The sequence below is a fragment of the Suncus etruscus genome, chromosome 16 (genome assembly GCF_024139225.1).
Source record: "Suncus etruscus isolate mSunEtr1 chromosome 16, mSunEtr1.pri.cur, whole genome shotgun sequence".
NCBI classification, from domain to species: Eukaryota; Metazoa; Chordata; class Mammalia; order Eulipotyphla; family Soricidae; genus Suncus; species Suncus etruscus.
This window is the reverse complement of record NC_064863.1, coordinates 66,759,773-66,778,110: the sequence shown is the minus strand read 5'-3', so window position 1 is coordinate 66,778,110 and position 18,338 is coordinate 66,759,773. Positions and strand designations below refer to the sequence as shown.

Below are 18,338 nucleotides of genomic sequence, written 5' to 3'. Positions count from 1 at the left end.
TTTCGGGCCACACCCGTTTGATGCTCAGGTGTTATTCCTGGCTAAGCACTCAGAAATTGCCCCTGGCTTAGGGGGACCATATGGGACACCTGGGGATCGAACCGCTGTCCTTCCTTGCCTAGCACTTGCAAGGCAGACACCTTACCTCTAGCGCTACCTCGCTGGCCCCTAAAACCTCAACTTTAATGCACTAATATTACTCCTTCTGACCACCACCCACCGACCCACCCTCTTATAGGAAGTTTGTAACTAGTACTGTCAGGGAATAATTTAGGCAATTAGTTTTCTCGGTCTTTAGTTTATTAGACAAAGGTGTATGAAATTGAACAAGGAAAGCCTCTTCAACAAACGGTGTTGGGAAAATTATCAATCATATGTAAAAAAAAAATGAACTCAGGTCCCTATCTCACACCATGCACAAAAGTAAATTTCAAAATGGATTAAAGACCTTGATATCAAACTGGAATCCATAAATTATATTGAGGAAAACATCGGCAGAACTCTTTATGACATTTAATCTAGAGGCACATCTTCAAGAATTCAGTGCCACTGGCCAAGGAAGTGGAAGCAAAAATAAACAACTGAGATATTTAAGAGACTTCTGCATTCCAAAAGAACAATGACCAGAATAAAAAATAAGACATCCCACAGACTGGGGGAAAATATTGGTTCACCACTCACCTAATATTTAAGGCTTAATATACAAAATATAGAAAGCACAGTATAATAAGAAAAAAAATCAACCCCGTCAAAAAGTTGGGAGAAGAGATGAACAGAAACTTCTTCAAAGAAGACATATAAATGGCCAAAAGCTATATGAAAAAATGCTCATCATCACAGAAATACAAATCAAAACAACAATGAAATATCTTACACAGACTGACACACATTAAAAATAACAACAGGGCCTGGAGAGATAGCACAGCGGTGTTTGCCTTGCAAGCAGCTGATCCAGGACCAAAGCGGTTGGTTCGAATCCCAGTGTCCCATGTGGTCCCCGTGCCTGCCAGGAGCTATTTCTGAGCAGACAGCCAGGAGTAACCCCTGAGCACCGCCGGGTGTGGCCCAAAAACCAAAATAATAATAATCATAATCATAATAATAATAATAATAATAATAATAACAACAACAACAAAAACAATAACCACCAGGTTGGCACAAATGTGGAGAAAAATGAGATCTCATCATTTGCTGGTAAAAATATTGACTCATTCAAAAATTTTGAAAAACAATATGGACACTCCTCAAAAAAGAAATTGACTCTCATGTGACACAATAATTCCATTTCTGAGCATCTACCTTCAAGGATCCAAAATTTCTATTCAGAAAAGATGTTTGTTCTTCTCTGTTTGTTGTAGTATAATTCACAATAGCCAAAATCTAAAAACAATTATTAACAGATTATTGGATAAAATACTGTGGTATGGATGAAAACCGGCCAATCTTTGCAAAAGCCGGCTCCCTTTGGGTGACACCAGGCGGGGAAAATCCGCGAAAGTACACCGGCCCAGTGGGGCCCAACTGTGAAAAACTGTGAGTGTGACCTGTCTATGTCTGTCTACTGTCCTCTGGCGTGAAACTCTTGCGAGTGGGGCAAAAAGAGGCTCCAGAAACCTCGCTCGCCCAGACGCCATTTTCAGGGAGGGACTCCAGAGCATGAAAACCGGCCAAGCTTTGCAAAAGCCGGCTCCAATTCGCTACGCGGCCGTGCACTCTTTCTAAGGAAAGAACTCCATTGCAACAAGAAGGAAAAATCACACTAAGAACGGCGCTATATCACAGAAGAAAACATTTCTCTCCGGAGTGTCTTCTCTGTTGCATGCTCAGGCCTAAGATTTGACCCAGTGTGAGGCTTCATCCACGGAGGACTCCCCTCCCTTAGAGGCAAGTCAGCCCATCCAGAAAGGGAGGAGCCAGAGGAGTGTGCTGCCTGCATCATATAGACAATGAATACCACCACAACACGTAGAAAAACCCACAATACAAGTGTGACAATGGGGAAACAATGCAGGCCAGCATCAGACATAGAGAATGAAGATGACAATTCTGAGGACCAGATAATGACCAACCAACTAATCAACCTCTCAGATAAGGACTTTAGACTAGCAATATGGAAGATGCTCAACAATCTCCAAGAAACCATGGATCGAGTTGAACAGAACACTAATAAGAACCAAGAAAATATGAATACAGAAATCACAAAACTCCAACTGAAATAACATGTCAACTAACAGGACTGAAAAAGTCAGTAAACGAAGTGAATGACAAAATGGATAAGCTCTGGGACAGGGTATCAGAAGCTGAGAATAGACTTGGTGCTGTGGAAGATGAGATACATAACAATTCCATACAGCAGGAGAGATTGGACAAAAAACTTAAAGCAAATGAGCAGACAATGGAAAAATTAGTCAACGAATGGGAACAGATGAAAATAGAAGTCTATGATAAGATCAACAGAAACAACTTAAGAATCATTGGAGTCCCAGAGACCCAGGAAGAAAATTTCCAGGAAGAATCAACAGTCAAGAACATCATTAAAGAGAAACTTCCAGAGCTAAAGAATATATGTGATCAAATCCTGCATGCCCGAAGAGTACCAACCAAAAGAGACCCCAGAAAAACCACCCCAAGACACATCCTAGTCACAATGACAAATCCCACAGATAGAGACAGAATTCTGAAAACAGCAAGACCAAAAGGGGAAATTACGTTCAAGCAAGCATCCTTCAGATTTACAGCAGACCTGTCACCAGAAACACTCAATGCCAGAAAGCAGTGGTGGGATATTGTGACAAGACTGAATGAAATGAATGCTTCACCCAGAATACTATACCCAGCAAAACTCACTTTCCGGTTTGACGGAAGAATACATGGTTTCACAGACAAAAAACAGCTCAGAAACTTCACAGACACAAAACCAGTCTTAAGAGAAAAACTGAAAGACCTAATCTAAGACAAGACTACCCAAAAGACACACCAAATTTTGAAATAAAGATGGCGTTAAATCCCAGGACAATTCTTTCTCTCAACGTCAATGGACTAAATGCACCAGTTAAGAGACACAGAGTGGCTAAATGGATCAAAAAACTCAATCCAACCTTCTGCTGCCTACAAGAAACGCACCTGAATAGTCAGAACAAACATAGACTCAAAATAAAAGGCTGGAGAAAAATTATCCAAGCAAACAACACCCATAAAAAAGCTGGAGTGGCCATACTAATATCAGATAATGCAAATTTTATGCTCAGGAAGGTTGTAAAGGACAAAGATGGACATTTTATATTAATCAAGGGGTACGTAGAGCAGGAAGAATTCACTCTCCTAAACATATATGCACCGAATGAGGGGCCAGCAAAATATTTAATACAACTGTTGACAAATCTGAAAAATAATATCAACAACAACACAATAATTGTGGGGGACCTTAACACGGCTTTGTCAACACTGGATAGGTCAACCAGACTGAAACCCAACAAGAATATACTAGACCTGAGGAGAGAAATGGAAGAAAGAGGCCTAGTGGATATATATAGGACACTCCATCCCCAGAAACCTGGATACACATTCTTCTCCAATGTACATGGGACATTCTCCAGGATAGACTACATGCTGGCACATAAAACATACCTCCATAAGATCAAGAGGATAGAAATTTTGCAGACTACCTTCACTGACCACAAGGCTCTGAAATTATTTGTGAACTCCAAAGGGACTCAGAAGAAACACTTTAACACCTGGAAGTTAAACAGCCTCATGCTCAATAACCAGTGGGTCCGAGATGAAATCAAGGAGGAAATCAAAAGGTTCCTGGAAACAAATGACAATAAAGACACAAACTCAGAACTTATGGGACACAGCAAAAGCAGTACTGAGAGGAAAATTTATAGCTTTGCAAGCACACATCAGGAAGGAAGAAGGAGCTTACCTGAGTAGCTTAATGACACAGCTAATAGAACTAGAAAATGCTCAACAAAAGGACCCAAGAGTAGGAAGACAGAAGGAAATAACAAAGCTGAGAGCAGAAATCAACGAAGTGGAAACTCAAAAAACAATCCGAAAGATCAACGAAAGCAGAAGTTGGTTCTTTGAAAAAATAAACAAGATTGATAGACCACTGGCAAACCTAACAAAGAAAGAGAGAGAGAGAAACTTGATAACTCATATCAGGAATGAAAAAGGAGAGATCACTACTGATATGACAGAGATTCAAAGGGTAATCAGAAACTACTTTGAAAAACTCTACGCCACTAAAAATGAGAACCTGGAAGAAATGGATAAATTCTTGGACTCTTATAATCTTCCACGGTTGAAGGAAGAGGATGTAGCATATCTAAACACCCCCATCACCATTGATGAAATTAAAACAGTAATCAAATGTCTGCCGAAAAACAAAAGCCCAGGTCCAGGTGGATTCACTAATGAATTCTATCAAACTTTCCAAGAGGAACTACTGCCAAGCTTGGCAAGACTCTTTCATGAAATTGAACAAACGGAAACACTTCCAAATAGCTTTTATGAAGCCAACATCACCTTGATACCTAAACCAGACAGAGACGCTACCAAAAAAGAAAATTACAGACCAATATCACTGATGAATGCAGATGCAAAGATCCTCAACAAAATCCTGGCAAATAGGATTCAATGCCTCGTTAAAAAGATCACCCACTACGATCAAGTAGGTTTCATCCCAGAAATGCAAGGCTGGTTTAACATCCGTAAATCTATCAACATAATACACAACATCAATAACAAGAAAATAAAAACCACATGATCATATCAATAGATGCAGAGAAAGCATTTGATAAGGTCCAACACCCATTCTTGATCAAAACTCTCAGCAAGATGGGAATGGAGGGAACCTTTCTCAATATAGTGAAGGCCATCTACCACAAGCCAGTGGCAAATATTATCCTCAATGGAGAAAAACTGAAAGCCTTTCCTCTAAATTCTGGCACAAGACAAGGCTGTCCTCTCTCACCACTCCTATTCAACATAGCACTGGAAGTACTTGCTATAGCGATTAGGCAAGAAAAGGATATCAAGGGAATCCAGATAGGAAAGGAAGAAGTCAAGCTCTCACTGTTTGCAGATGACATGATACTCTACTTAGAAAACCCTAAAGACTCTATCAAAAAGCTTCTAGAAACAATAGACTCATATAGCAAGGTGGCAGGCTACAAAATTAACACACAAAAATCAATGGCCTTTCTATACACCAATAGTAATAAGGATGAAATGGACATTAAGAAAACAACCCCATTCACAATAGTGCCACACAAACTCAAATATCTGGGAATCAACTTGACTAAATATGTGAAAGACCTATACAAAGAAAACTATAAAACTCTGCTCCAAGAAATAAGAGAGGACACACGGAAATGGAAACGCATACCCTGCTCATGGATTGGCAGGATTAACATCATCAAAATGGCAATACTCCCCAAGGCATTATACAGATTTAATGCCATCCCTCTAAAGATACCCATGACATTCTTCAAAGAAGTGGATCAGACACTTTTGAAATTCATTTGGAACAATAAACACCCTCGAATAGCTAAAGCAATCATTGGGAAAAAGAATATGGGAGGAATTACTTTCCCCAACTTTAAACTGTACTACAAAGCAACAGTTATCAAAACAGCATGGTATTGGAATAAGGATAGGTCCTCAGATCAGTGTAATAGGCTTGAATACTCAGAAAATGTTCCCCAGACATACAACCACCTAATTTTTGATAAAGGAGCAGGAAATCCTAAATGGAGCAGGGAAAGCCTCTTCAACAAGTGGTGTTGGCACAATTGGATAGCCATTTGCAAAAAATTGAACTTAGACCCCCAGCTAACATCATGTACGAAGGTAAAATTCAAATGGATTAAAGACCTCGATATCAGCCCCAAAACCATAAGATATATAGAACAGCACATAGGCAAAACACTCCAGGACATTACAGGCATCTTCAAGGAGGAAACTGCACTCTCCAAGCAAGTGAAAGCAGAGATTAACAGATGGGAATATATTAAGCTGAGAAGCTTCTGCACCTCAAAGGAAATAGTGCCCAGGATACAAGAGCCACCCACTGAGTGGGAGAAACTATTCACCCAATACCCATCAGATAAGGGGCTAATCTCCAAAATATACAAGGCACTGACAGAACTTTACAAGAAAAAAACATCTAATCCCATCAAAAAATGGGGAGAAGAAATGAACAGACACTTTGACAAAGAAGAAATACACATGGCCAAAAGACACATGAAAAAATGTTCCACATCACTAATTATCAGGGAAATGCAAATCAAAACAACGATGAGATACCACCTCACACCCCAGAGAATGGCACACATCACAAAGAATGAGAATAAACAGTGTTGGCGGGGATGTGGAGAGAAAGGAACTCTTATCCACTGCTGGTGGGAATGCCGTCTAGTTCAACCTTTATGGAAAGCGATATGGAGATCCCTCCAAAAACTGGAAATCGAGCTCCCATACGATCCAGCTATACCACTCCTAGGAATATACCCTAGGAACACAAAAATACAATACAAAAACCCCTTCCTTACACCTATATTCATTGCAGCACTATTTACCATAGCAAGACTCTGAAAACAACCAAGATGCCCTTCAACAGACGAATGGCTAAAGAAACTGTGGTACATATACACAATGGAATATTATGCAGCTGTCAGGAGAGATGAAGTCATAAAATTTTCCTATACATGGATGTACACGGAATCTATTATGCTGAGTGAAATAAGTCAGAGAGAGAGAGAAAAACGCAGAATGGTCTCACTCATCTATGGGTTTTAAGAAAAATGAAAGACACCCTTGTAATAATAATTTTCAGACACAAAAGAGAAAAGAGCTGGAAGTTCCAGCTCACCTCAGGAAGCTCACCACAAAGAGTGATGAGTTTAGTTAGGGAAATAACTACATTTTGAACTGTCCTAATAATGAGAATGTATGAGGAAAATGGAGAGCCTGTCTAGAGTACAGGCGGGGGTCGGGTGTGGAGAAGGGAGACTTGGGACATTGGTGATGAGAATGTTGCACTGCTGATGGGTGGTGTTCTTTACATGACTGAAACCCAAACACAATCATATATGTAATTAAGGTGTTTAAATAAATTAAAAAAATTTTTTAACATCTATGAAAGGAACAGATGTGGGAATGCATTAATGAAATCTGATGGCATAAAATTCAAATCCCATTAAAATTCTCTTGGTTGTGATTTTTATCATAATTGATGTGAGGCGGATAAAGAGACAGTACAAGAACCTTCTCTCCTCTCCATAGATAATCTTCTTAGAAGAATTGCAGGCAGACTCAGCTCAGCCTAGTAAAATGAATTAGGGGCTGGAAAGACAATGCACTTTCCTTACATGGAGCTGATCTTGGTTCAATCCCCAGCACCATATGTGATTCCCCCAAATTATCCCCTGAGCACAGAGTCAAGAATAGCCCCTGGTTATTGTTGGATGTAGTAAAAATAAAAATTGAATAAAAATTGAATAAGCTTTCCTTATTCCAAAAAAAAAAATACTGTGGTATGATATACAGAATAGAATACTATTTGGCTGTAAGAAAAACTTAAATTATGCAATTTGATGCTACATGCATGGACCTCAGAATATCATCCCGAGAGAAGTTAGTCAGAAGAGAGACAGACACAGAATTTTCTCAACCAAAAAAAAAAGAAAAAAACAGTAAAGGAATAACAAATTGTCAAAGGCAACAGAACCAAGAAGTGGTCTACAGAACTGAGCTTACCTTGGTGGGAGAATACAATGAGAAGACAAGGAAGGGGATGTTCTGATGTAGGGAGGGCATAGGATTGGAATCTATTATATGTGAAACCCTATAATTAACAGTATTGTAAATCATGATGCCTAATTTAAAATTTTAATTAAATAAATTAAATTATTTAATTAAATTTAATTTTATAGGGTTACTCCTCCCCCCTAGTACTTGACTTGATCATGACCAGAGGTTACATCTTGTTGACAGTCTAGAAAATAAGCAAGAGAGTGGCATATTTCATAGATTAAGCCAAAGAATTTTTACATGATAAGGCATAAACATAATCATTTCAGACAGATCTCTGGTCAAGAATCAATTTGATTTTTTTCCTTCTCATTTTTGGCCACATCTAGTGATGCTCAAGGAAATAATACAGGCTCTCTGAATACCCCCAGGTATCACTCCTAGCAGTGGTATGGGGTCCATTCTGTGTATTGAAGAAGACTGAACCGAAGTGAGCAGTATGAAGGCAAGCATCTCATAAACCTCTGTATAATCTCTCCAACCTAATGAAATTAAGTTTTTGGTTTGGCCTCACACCAGCAGTGATCAGAGCTTACTTCTGGATCTGCTCTCAGGAATCATTACGGCAGGGCTTGGGGAAAGCATACTGGAGGGTGCCAGAGATTAATCCCCAGTCAGTTTCATTGTAAAAGCAACATTCTACCCTCCTGTACTACCCCCCTAGCACTGAATTTGTTTTCATTCATAAATCATATATCATTTGAGACCAGAGCAATTGTATAATAATTAGCACTGCATGATACCATTGCAATTTCCCATCCTAGTTTCCATCCCTTGACCACAAATGATCCCTTTTTAGTGTACCAGAAGTATATGTCTGAGTGAAGAGCCAAGAGTAAGTCTTGAGCATTGCTGAGTATGGTCCAAAAATAAAAAATAACAGCATGCATACAATCATGGCATTCAAAGCTTATAACATCAGTCAATCATAGATTCAAATCATAGAATCCTCAGCATGTTATTTATAATAAACTTATGCTAAATAATATGAGTTACTTTTTTTTTAAAAAAAAAAAAAGGAAATAAGCAAATGGGAGAAGGGACACAGAAGAGCATTACAAGTCCTCACAAATTCATCATGTGATAGATACAATCTTATAGACTTACCAGCCTACCACATTGCCCACCCCCTCCCCCATCAACATCCCCAAATCAGGGAATAAAAGCACAGTACTTGTTCAACATCTTTGATGACCAAATAATTAAACATTTTTATGGCTACTTACATTGATATAGAGAAAATATTTAATATAACCTATTTCCATTATGATGGCAACTTAACATTCTTAGTGCATACACATATTATCCTAACTTATCTTTAAACCTAAAAATATCTTTGCAAATGAGTACTTATTCTAATAGCTATTACCTCTACTGACAGGGAGTTAACCAATTTACCTAGCCAGAAATATTAAGGTCTATAATTCTCTTCATTCACAATTTTGGGATTCCAGAATTTTTGTTAATAAGGTTTATAAAATCTCTATGGATTATCCCTGCTGACATATTTTGCCATTTCCTTGTCTTGTTGACTGCCTCTCTTGTGCAATTGACTTATTTAATATTGCTATAAATACAGTAATAAAAAACAACCAATACATATAGAATATTTTGCATGTGATTCTATAAACTTTCCCATTGAATTTTCTAATAACTCTAACAGGTATCTTCATATACAATAAAAGATAACTAATGTTCAGATTTAGGTATTCTGTTAAAAATCAGACATAATAAGTGATATTATATTTAAATATATATATTATATATATTATATTATTATATATTATTATATTATATTATTATAATATATAATTATATATAAAGCATATTATAAGTGTCTCTTAGAGTGATAACATACCAAATTCCCCAAATCACTGTTTTAACAAAATAAAAGTTTATTTTTTAATCACATGGTGGCCCCTGTGAACTGGTGACTTTTCACTGCCTAAACTGAATAGAATACAGGACATGTACCGTAAGACCAAGAGAGAAATAACAGAAAAATGTTTGCAATCCTTAAGGGTCCCCAATTCTTCCTTGCTGAATTCAGTGGTAAGAAGAAGTCACATGGGGTGGAGAGATAGCATGGAAATAAGGTATTTGCCTTGCATGCAGAAGGACAGTGTTTCAAATCCCGGCATCCCATATGATCCCCCGAGCCTGCCAGGAGCGATTTCTGAGAGTAGAGCCAGGAGTAACCCCTGAGCGCTGCTGAGTGTGACCAAACAAACAAACAAACAAACAAACAAAGAAGACACATGGTCCCAACCTAATTGTAGTAGCTGTTGAGCTCACAGAAACACAGGGATATTGTGTGAGCACTATCTGAACAACTTCCCTCCAAGCTTTTAATTGTCTTAACTGCCTCAAGCTACACATTCTTGTCTACTAGCCAAGTCCCAGGTTGAAATTTTCATTTTAACAACTTGATTTTGCTAATCTGCCAACTTCCCACCAACCTGTCTTTACTTTTTTGCTTTTTCTTTATTCATTGCCTTTCCCCATCTAGTTCTCACTCTCTAACATGCATTGTCTTCCTTCAGTCAACTTCAAACTATGATGAGTTTTCTATTTTATTTTTTCTGAGGTAAGGCATCTCTAATTTCCCCTCACCTGCCTTGAGCTTATCCCTAAAACAGCAGAGCATTTGTTTTTTAATTGCTTATCTTTGGCTTTTAACAAATCAGTTGCTTTATCTGCTTCAAATCATTAAAAAAAAAGACTATTTAAATAATACAAAAAAAAGTATTATTTACATTATAATTTATAGAAATATAAGTGCCATAAAATATAAACAACTCAGAGGAGAAAGAGATCAAAGAGTCTATCCCATTTACATAGTGTCCAAAACTGTCAAGTACCTAGGAATCAACCTAACAAAGGAAGTGAGAGATCTATATCACAAAAACTTCAAAACACTTAAGAAAGAAATTGAAGATCTAAGGAAATGGAAAAACATTCCATGCTCATGGATTGGAAGAATTAATTTTATCAAAAATGATCGTCTACCTAAACTACTATATAGATTCAATGCAATCCCTATCCAAATTCAGAAAACATTCTTCAAGGACTTATAACAGTCAATTATGAAGCTTGTATGGAACCATAAAAGACCTAGAATAGATTGGAAGGCATCGTATTACCTAACTTGAAGCTCTATTACAAAAACAGTGATAAAAAAAAAAAGCATGGTTTTGGGACAAAGACAGGCTTGCAGACCAATGGGACATAATAGAATGTGTAATGACAAATCATCATGTGTATGATTAATTAATCTTTGAAAAGAAGCCAAGAACTTGAAGTGGAATAAAGACAGTCTCTTCAACAAATGATGTTGGAACAATTGGATAACCACATGTAAGAAATTAAAGATTGATCCATATCTCACACCTTACACAAAAGTCAATTCAAAGTGGATTATTAAAGACCTTGAAATTAGACTGGAATCCATAAAGTTCACTAAAGAAAACATAGAACACTCCAAGATTAAGTCTTTGAGGCTAGGACGCCAATGCCAAGGGCTATAGCATCAAGCCTGAATGAATGGGACTACATCAAACTAAAAAGTATTTGTATGGCAAAAGATACATGGGCTAAAATTAGAAGACAACTACCTGAATGGGAAAAAATGTTTGCACTAAACATATGAGATAAAGGTTTGATATTTAGAACATACAAAGGTTAATACTACAAAACCTATAAAAAAAAAACACATCAAAAATTGCGAGAGGAAATAAACAGACACTTCTCTGAGGAAGTCCAATAGATGGCCAACAGGTACATGAAAAAAATGCTAATCATCACGTATCATTAGGGAAATTCAAGTCAAGATAACAATGAGATATCATTTTATACAAGTGAGGATGGTATATATCAAAAATACTGAGAAAATCTCTGTTGGCAGGGATGTGGTGAGAAAGCAACTCTCATCCACTGCTAGTAAGAATACTGCCTAGTTCAATTCCTATAGAAAATGGTATGAAGGATTCTCAGAAAACTCAAAATTGAGATGCAATATGTCCAATAATTCCTTTTGGGGTATCTATTCCCAGGACAAAAAACCATTCATTTTACAGGATATATGTACACTGCTATTTATTGCAGCACTCAATACATTAGCTAAGACTAATCAAGACTAAGAATCAATATAGATGTTCAAAAACAAATGAGTGGATCATGAAGATGTGGTACTTACATACATAGCTCTAAATAATAATGCAATAATGCAATTTGCAGTAACATGGATGGTACTGGAAGATATTATGTTAAATGAAGTAAGCCAGAAGAAGAAGGATAAATACAGAATAATAGCACTTATATATGGTATTTAGAATAACTGCATGAAGAAATATGATGGTCTAAATAGGAATTGTCTTGAACACCCTTGACCCCAGAGGAGAAGGAAAGATACTGAATGGAGAAAGAGAAATAATAAATATGAAAAAATCAGGGCCCAAGGGCCAAGTGGTCTCAAGTGTATTGGTGAAGATTTAAAAAAACAAACAAACAAACAAGAACAAAACTGAATAGCCAAGCCAATGCCAACAACAATGGAATCAAGAGACTCAAACTTTTAACAATCAATACTTAAAAATGCCTATTGTAGATAAATGGCTGAAGAAACTGTGATACATATACACAATGGAATATTATTTTTTATTTAAACACTGTGATTACAAACATGACTGTAGTTGGGTTTTGGTCACAAAAAAGAACATCCCCCCCTTCATCAGTGCAACATTCCCCCCCCCACCAATTCACCCATATCCCTCCACCCACACCCCCTGCCTTTATTCAACACAGGCATTCTACTTCTCCCACTCATTAACGTTGTCATAGTAGTTGTTAGTGTTCTAACTGCACTCACCCCTCCTTGAGGTGAGCTTCATATCGAGAGCCAGTCCTTCTGGCCCTCATCTCTGGGCATTATTACAATAATGTCTTTTATTTTTCTTAAAACCCATAGATAAGTGGGACTATTCTGTGTGTGTCTCTCTCCCTCTGACTTATTTCACTCATCATAATAGATTCCATGTACATTCATGTATAGGAAAATTTTATGACTTCATCTTTCCTGACAGCTGCATAATATTCCATTGTATATAAGTACCACAGTTTCTTTAGCCATTCATCGTTGAAGGGCATCTTGATTGTTTCCAGAGTCTGGACTTTATAAATAGCACTGCAATGAATATAGGTCACTAAGAAACATTATGCTGCCACCAGGCGAGATGAAGTCATGAAATTTTCCTATATATGGATTTACATGGAAACTATTATACTGAGTGAAGTAAGTCAGAGGGAGAGAGAGACACAGAATAGTCTCACTCATCTATAGGTTTTAAGAAAAATAAAAGACATTATTGTAATAATGCCCAGAGATGAGGGTCGGAAGAACTGGCTCACAATATGAAGCTTACCACAAAGAGTGGCGAGTGCAGTTAGAGAAATAACTACATTAACAATTGCCATGACAATGTTAAAAAGTGAGAGAAATAGAATGCCTGTCTCAGATACAGGTAGGGGGTGGGGGAAGGAGGTACAAAGGGGGCATTGGTGGTGGGAATGTTGCACTGGTGAAGAGGAGTGTTCTTTTAATGACTGAAACCCAACTACAATCGTGTTTGTAATCAAGGTGTTTAAATAAAGATATTTTTAAAAAATGGTCTGTTGTATTGGCAGGCTAGGGGCCAAAGGATGGTGGTATGGGATGCACTCTGGAAACATTGGTGGTGGAGGGAGGTCAACATTGGTGGTGGGGTTGGCTCTGATTCATAGTCTGAAGCCCAATTATGAAGGACTTTGAGGTTTTTGCTATTTTTTAATTAATATCTTTATTTAAGCATCATAATTACAAACATGTTTGTAGTTGAGTTTCAGTTATAAAAAAAGAACACCACATTCCCACCACCAATGCCCCCATATCCCTCCTCCCCCCGCACCTGTATTCAAGACAGGCATTCTATTTCTCTCACACTACCATTGTCATGATAGTTGTCTGTGTAGTTATTTTTCTAACTGAACTCATCACTCTTTGAGGTAACCTTCATCCTATGGGCCTGTACTTCCAGCCCTCATCTCTATTGTCTCTGGGTATTATTACAATAATGTTTTTATTTTTCTTAAAAACCCATAGATGAGTGAGATTATTCTGTTTGTCTCTCCCCCTGTGATTTATTTCACTTAATAGTGAATATTTCACTTAATAATAGTCTCCATGTCCATCTATGTAGAGGAAAATTTCATGACTTCATCTCTCCTGACAGCTGTATAGTATTCCATTGTGTATATGTACCACCGTTTCTTTAGCCATTCATCTATTGTCGAGCATCTGGGTTGTTTCCAGATTCTGGCTATTATAAATAGTGCTGCAATGAATATAGGTGTACAGAAGGCATTTTTGTATTGTGTTTTTGTATTCCTGGAGTATATACCTAGGAGTGGTATAGCTGGATTATATGGGAGTTCAAGTTCCAGGTTTTTTTTTTTTTTTTTTTTTGCTATGAAGGACTTTGTAAATAACAATTAAAAAAATTTAATGTAAAAAATAAAAATAAATACTTAAACTAAGGTCCTAATTAAGAAAAAATATATATTAACAAAGAACTCAACTATAATATTAACTCCCCCACTATGAAAACTACAGTAAAAGATTGACTTTTTTATACCAAACTAAATAATTGCTTTTTAAAAATTATCTTAATTGAAAAGTCAATTTACAACCTTTTTCACCCACTCAATGGTATAGCTAGACCACAATTTCTAAGACAAATTATACCAATCTACCTTATTATTTTAAACAGCTGCTTGGGTTAAACTGGATACATTTTTACTTAATCCTCTTGAAAAATATTTATATTCACCCTTTTATTTCACTTTTTTTTTACCTCTTATAAATGGCATAGTATTAAGTGTTCTTATAAAATTCCTCTGTGTACTTATCCAATTATTTCTCAGGGATGAACTTTGACAGATGAAATTGCTGCATCAAAAGCTGTGTGTTTTTTGATGCTGATACTATATTTAACCTTTGCAAATCTCAAAGGTGAAATAGCATTTTGCTTACCACACTTATTAACTAAATCACCTTAGGTCTTACATTACCCTTTCTGAGGTTTAGATTTCTTATCTATAAAACTTACAGTGAACTTTTCCCCTGGGATAAAGTAAATAAACCCCCAAGTCTTTGGGTTTTTTTATTTTCTTTTCCTATCAAGGTAAATCCAAACTCCAAAATACTGTAGTCTTAACCTTTCTGGCAGCCTGAGGGTGCTCTTCATCCTTTGGTGGCTTGCCTTATCAGCAGACAAAATTTTGTTTGTTGGGGAACCATGTGGGATGTAAAGCAAGCAACCTTCTCACTATCCTATCTCTCTGGCCCTATTAAATATGTTCTAATATCTCCTCCTATACCCACCACATCAACATTGGAGAAAACCAAGCATACGTGGTCAATGAAAATTTCAAGTTACCCCAGCAGTCAGAAAAGGGAAAGCAGATATATCTTCTCAACACATTTAATCAATTTTCTTTACTGTGCAGATTATACTTGCACTTGACTTGTTTAAAATAAAAGTACTACTGGGATGCACCTGGTTCATCTTGAACTTCACTTTCACTTAATTCCAGAAATTCTCTTCACTTCTTAATTCCCTGCTTCATCAGTTACTTATTATTATGCTTAAAATGTCTTGAATACTCCCTCAACCTTACTCCAGGGGCTTTTGCCTGTAGAGTGCCATAGCATTGCCTGAGGGTACAGGAAAAGCACTTTTTCCTCCCCAGGAAGACTGTTTCTACTGGGGCCTACAAGGTGAGCTGACAGTAAAAAAAAGAAAAGAAAAGAAAAGAAGAGCACCTTGAATAACATACCTATCTAATCAAATACTGGTAACATATACAACACACAATAAACATAAAACTAACAAACAAAAATATTGACCAACTTACTAATCAAAATAAACATATATGTGACTTAACAGTGTATTCTATTAGACAACAGACAATCAACTACGTAACATTTGGGTCAAAGTAACTATAACAATGCTACTTTCCTTCAGTGAACTCTGAGCAGCATCATAAATGATAGAACTTCATTCAATAAGCCCACTGTCTGAAAAATCATTGGGATAGCATGTTCTAAAAACACTGAAGATATTATACAAAAAATACACTTCATTTTTTTAAAACAATAAAACTTGTGGGGGGCTATATGTTACTTCAACCACTATTCACTCTAAATGCTGCCTTATACTATTTCAGCTTCACCTGCCATCCAGATCTGCTTTTATTTGTTTCTACTTTTGGTTCACATTCTGCAATGTTCAGGGTCTACTCTTGGTTCTATACTCAGGGATCAGTACTAGCAAAGCTCAGGGAATCACAGTAGCTCCAGGTATTGATTCAAGTCAGCCTGTATGAGAGACTTACCCACTGCACCATCTTTTCAGTCCCAGATCCACTTCTAAACACAAAATAATTGTCAGAAACTGAACACGCTTTTACTAGTAGAATTTACAGAGAGTTAATCACCAAAGAAAAGCCAGAACTTTGCTTTCTTACAAGCATTCTACAAACATTTCCTTATGTTTTGTTGGGCTACATTTACTCCTATGTCCATGAATTTGGGGGAGGGATACACATATTGGATCATAATATCTAAAGAGAAAATAAGGAATACATGAAGTAGTAATCACTAGACAATCTCCAGAAAAAAAATTTCAACAGAGTGCAGTTTTCTCCTGAAGTTGAGTTTTTCTCAAAGTATCTTTCCAAGGTAACGTAACTAAAATTCAACTTAACTTAAATCAAGTCTATGGTATGTCCTAAGCTCCTGTTCCCTCTTCCCACCAAGGCTTTTTAAAGATCTGAGAGGAAAAAAAATAAAAAGAATAGCATATTCCACATATTCAAACATTTTCAGAAGTAAACTCATACTTTGAGTTTACTTTTACTGCAATACAAAGATATTTGCCTCTTTCCGGAAGAAAAAAGACTGTGTTATCTCACTCAGCTCAGGAAGTAACACCTTCAATGCAGTCAAAGTTCTAAGTCTAACTGGTTGACTGACTTCAAGTAAGTCAGTAATAGATCTTCTAACTTCTCATCTGCAAGAAGGAGATAATAATATTTGGAATCTACTTACCAACTTGGGTTGTTTTGAGTCACAAATTAAGAGAACGGATATAACAATCTTCTAAAACACTGGGAGTCTATAAAGTATAAAGTATTATTATTAAGAACTTGCAGCTAGGTTGGGCATTTTCATGTGCAAGGCAGTTTTAAGACTATGAATAATCATCTTGTAGTAATTGGATATGTAAATGCTCCCAGAGGTCTATTTCAGCAAGCGATTCAGATAAATCAAAACTGATGATGATGCTGCTGATGATAATAATAATGATATTTCTCTAATGGTGAATGAGACACAGGAAGCAAAGGTAATGATCTCATAGCTTCATCCACAAAAGAAGACTAAGTATATTTTAGTAGCTTGGTTTTTAAAAGATTTCCAACGATCAAATCAGACTGTAACTTTTTTTTTTACTATCAATGTGAGTCTAACTGATTAGCATTTAATTTTGTAGCTTTTCTCTCTTTCCTTATGAACATCTAATAAGAGCTGAACTGCACTGAGTGGCTTCAGTATCTCTGGAGTGTTTCAATCTTGAAATTGTTGTGAACTTTGAAAAGACAGGAAAGACTGGCCGTGAGCTCCCATGGGAATCTCTTGGCAGTCCTTTCTGAACCTGCTGTCATTTTGGGAGGTTATAAAGTTGAGAAATATTTCCCTGGTGGACACAAGTCAAAAAAGAAGGTAGAAAAGCAGACAGTAAAAAAGCCATGACCCTATAACCCTTTAGGTCTTCTTTAGAGCCATTTGAAGTATCTAAAATATAGGTGAAATATTCGTATCCCCTTGGGTTGACTCTTACCAACTTCAGGCTCCTATTTCTGTGTCCACCATTTTGCTATTTCTCACCAGAGCACATTAGCTTGATATTCCCAGAGGAAATTGAACTTGCAATAAAGTAAAGAAAAGCTTGTGTGTGTGTGTGTGTGTGTGTGTGTGTGTGTGTGTGTGTGTGTGTGTATTTTGGGACACACCCAGTGGCACTCAGGGGTTACTCCTGGCTCTTCGCTCAGAAATCGCTCTGGCCCCAAGGATAAGCTTTTTATAAAACATAGGATATATTAAATTGTTGTCTTAGTCAGGAAAAAAATATGCTATGAATATAAGGGAGCCCACTCAGATAAATAAAAGACAGAATTGCTAAGGCCAAACAATAGCACAGTATTCAGGTTCAATCCCTGGCATCCCATAACTCCCCGCCAGGAATGATTCCTGAGATCAGAGCCTGAAGTAACCCCTGAGCACCGCTGTGTGTGCCCTATTCCAGAAGAATTAAATTGCTTTCGATTGGACTGAGCAATTCCACCCTGCACCCACCTCCCACAGGCAAACTTGGTAGCCTCCACCCACAGCTGCCATCTTCCCAGCAAAAAACAGGCCCAGCTCT

The 18,338-nt window shown here is 37.1% G+C and overlaps 1 non-coding gene across 1 annotated transcript; it reads left to right on the top strand.

The window, feature by feature from the left end:
• Nucleotides 1-15,516: 15,516 nt before the first annotated feature.
• LOC126032783 (small nucleolar RNA SNORA49) lies at nucleotides 15,517-15,644 on the top strand. The gene has a single exon (XR_007503981.1). It is a non-coding gene; the product is annotated as a small nucleolar RNA SNORA49 (small nucleolar RNA).
• The last annotated feature ends 2,694 nt before the right edge of the window (nucleotides 15,645-18,338 follow it).